The following is a 3,386-nucleotide window of genomic DNA, read 5'->3' on the forward strand; positions in this document are numbered from 1 at the left end:
TGGGTGGACAATTGAATTTCAATTTACTGTAGTAGATATATGCACGCCCCACTGATTGGATGTCTTCACTTGGCCTGACCTGCCCTTGTTTCTAGGCTTTGCAAGTGAGGGCCAGGTCTGTGGAGACAGATTTCTGAAAACACAAACTTGGGTTAGTTTTCAGGCCGAGGGCATGGCAGGCCTGATCTGTAAACCCTGAGGGGAGCTCCTCAGGATATGAAAGAAGGGCAAGTGTGAGGCAGTACCTCAGGCTTTTGTCTCTGGATTTTGTGTGAAGGATGGCCAAGGAATGTTTATGTGGACTCTAGGGCCATGGATGATTCTCCCTCTGGGAATTTGGCAAGGCTCCAAATCATTTGAGGTCATTGTGTGGGAAGGAAGGAGTCCTTTTTCCATCTCAGGGGTCACTCCAAAAGAGGTATTCCAGAGCAGAGCCCCAGGTACGCGGGACCGGAAAACCCCACCTTTGGTTAGGTTTGGGGCCTAGGGGCATGGCAAGCCCTATATGCGGGCTCTAGGTCCAGCTACCGAGAGGTGTCATTTGAAACTGTGGCTGAGGCTGAGGGTCACAATGCGTGTTTGTGCCCAAGACAGCCCTCAAGCATGGGCGTGGCCCCATGGGCCGTGCAGGTATCTCCGACTCTGAGGGTTTGACTTTGATCCCCATCCCAACAGCAAGGTTTCTTGCCATGCGGAAGGCGGAGGTCTCTTTTGTGCATCAGGTTCCTCCGTATGCAAGGATTTGAGAGTAGGTCTAGGGATGGATGCCTGAAAAGTCAGGTTGGGAAGAGATGATGGCAGAGGGCCATGGCGAGTCTGATCTGCTGCATATGCGGCCAGCTGTCTGGGTGTCAGATGGGAGGTCTGGGCTCAGGCTGTGTTGGACAGAGCATTAGTACACAAAGCGTCCTACGAAATTTGGGTGCCATCGAGGGCCGTGTGGCTGGATACTCCTTTGCAGTTTCTGGGCAGCCCCATAGGGCCCTTTTTCATTCTGGTGTGCAGGCAGCCTGCTGTGTTGTGGCTCCAGAATTCCCCATGCCTTCTGGGTCAGGAGTGGGAGGACGGAATTCTGGAAACACAAGCTAGGGTTAGGTTTCGGGCAGAGAGCACGATAGACCCACTCTGGAGAGACTGAATAGAGATCTCCAGCGCCTGATAAAAGGGCGAGTATCAGATGTTGGGTCAGGCTGGGGTTTTTGATAATGATGGCTCCTGAATGGAAGGGTGGCCTCATGAGGCCATGGAATGTTTTCCCACTTTGGGGGTTGTGAGCTGTTCCAAACAGCAAGATTTCCTTCTGAGGGAAAGGCGAGCCCTGTTGGTTGGCTCCACACTGACCCATAAGGAAAGATTCTAAAGCACGGCTCTAAGGACAGATGCCTGGAAACCCCACCTCGCGTTCACACTTGCTCCTGGGGCAAGGCACGTTCAATCTGCTGGCTCTGGGCCAGAGCTACTCAGGAGGCTAAGCTGAAAGGGTCGCTCATGATGATGGGTCATAATGTGGGTTTGTGTCCATAGAGACACTGGAACGTGGCAGTGGCTCAGGTGCCCTGAAGGATTCTCCTACCTGGAGCGGTTGACACAGCTCCAAATAGGAATCTTCCCATGTTTAGGCAAGAGGTGTTCTGTTTTGTGCCTCAGGAAACTCCCTATGCTGGTATTCGAAACCAGGCCTCTGAGGAGAGATGTCTGGAATCTTATGCTAGGGTTCAGATTAGGCCCTAGGGGCAGGTCCGGTTCAATCTTATGTTTTGGGGGATATCTGTCTGTGTGTCTGAGTGGAGGTAGTTGGTCAGGTTGTGTCAGAATGCCCAGGGCAGACTAGGTTATTGGGATGGTCTCGGGGGCCTTGGAGGTTTCTCCTTATCTATAGGGTTGAGGCCCAAGGAATGGACCCACTTTCCTTTGCAAAAGCAGGCACATTCTGGCAGTGTGGCTCCAGAGGCCCCAGCATGGAAGGTGTGGGGGCCAGGGCTGTGGGGATAGAAATCTGAAAACACAACCTCAGGGTAGATTTCCCGGCTGAGGGTATGGCAGGTCCGATCTACAGACCATGATGGGAGCTCCTCCGGATATGAAATAAGGGTGAATTTGAGGCGGTAGCTCAGGCTTTTGTCTCTGGATTTTTCTGTCAAGGATGGCCATGTAATGTAGGGGTGGTCTCCCACTCATTTGGAGTCATTCCGTGGGAAGGGAGGAGTCCTGTTTTCTCTCTCAGGGGTTCCTAAAAATGGGATTGCAGAGTAGAGTCTCAGGTACGTGCGACTGGAAGGCCCCAACTTTGGTTAGGATTCTGGCCTAAGTGCATGGCCAGCCCTATATGGGGCCTCTTGGTCCACTACTATGTGGCCTCATTTGAAAATTGTCCTCAAGCTGAGGGTTTCAATGTGAGTTTGTACCCCAGGTGGCCCTCAAGCATGGGCGTGGCCTCATGGGTCATGCAGTTTTCTCCTCTGATGATTTGACTTTGACACCCATCCCAACAGCAAGGTTTCTTGCCTGAGGGAGAGGAGTTCTTGTTGAACATCAAGATCCTGTGTGCAGGGATTTGAGATAAGGTGTAGGGTCAGATGCCTGAAACCCAGGTTGGGAAGAGTTGACAGCTGAGGGCCATGGCAGGTTGGCTCTGCTGCATATGCGGCCAGCTCTCTGGGTGTCTGACGGGAGGTGTGGGCTCAGGCTTTGTCAGACAAAGCATTAGTGCACATTGCAGCTTAGGAAATTGGGGTGCAGTCGAGGGCCTAGCAGGTTGATCCTTATTTCTGGTTTATGGGCAGGCCCATAGGGTACTTTTTTCTACTGGTGCGCAGGCAGAGTACTGCGTTGTGGCTCCAGAATTCCCAATCTGGAGGGCTTGTGGGCTAGGAGTGTGAAAATGGAAGTCTGAAAATACAATGTTTCGGGTCGAGGGCTCAGCAGGTCCACTCTGTAGAGTCTGAATTGAGATCTCCAGCGTCTGAAGTCAGGGCAAGGATCAGATGTTGGCTCAGGCTGGAGTTTGTGTCTAAGAGGGCATCTTAATGAAGAGGGGACCTCATGAGACCATGGAGGTTTTCCCACTCTGGGGGATGTGAGCAGCTCCAAACTGCAATGTTTCCTTCAGTGGGACAGGTGAGTCGTGTTGCATGGTGCAAGGGTGCCCCATACATAAAGACTTGCGAACAGGGCTCTAAGGATGGATGCCTGTAAACACCACCTCGCATTCCCATTGTCTCCTGAGGACAAGGGAGGTTCAATATGGTCAATGGGGCAGATCTACCCAGGGGGCTGAGTTGAAAGGACTCTCATGAGGTTGCATCATAATGTGGGTTTGTGTCCATGGAGAGCCTAGAACATGGAAGTGGCTCAGGGGCCCTGCAGGATTCTTCTACCCAGAGGGT

This window comes from Meles meles, unplaced genomic scaffold, assembly GCF_922984935.1.
Source record: "Meles meles unplaced genomic scaffold, mMelMel3.1 paternal haplotype, whole genome shotgun sequence".
NCBI classification, from domain to species: Eukaryota; Metazoa; Chordata; class Mammalia; order Carnivora; family Mustelidae; genus Meles; species Meles meles.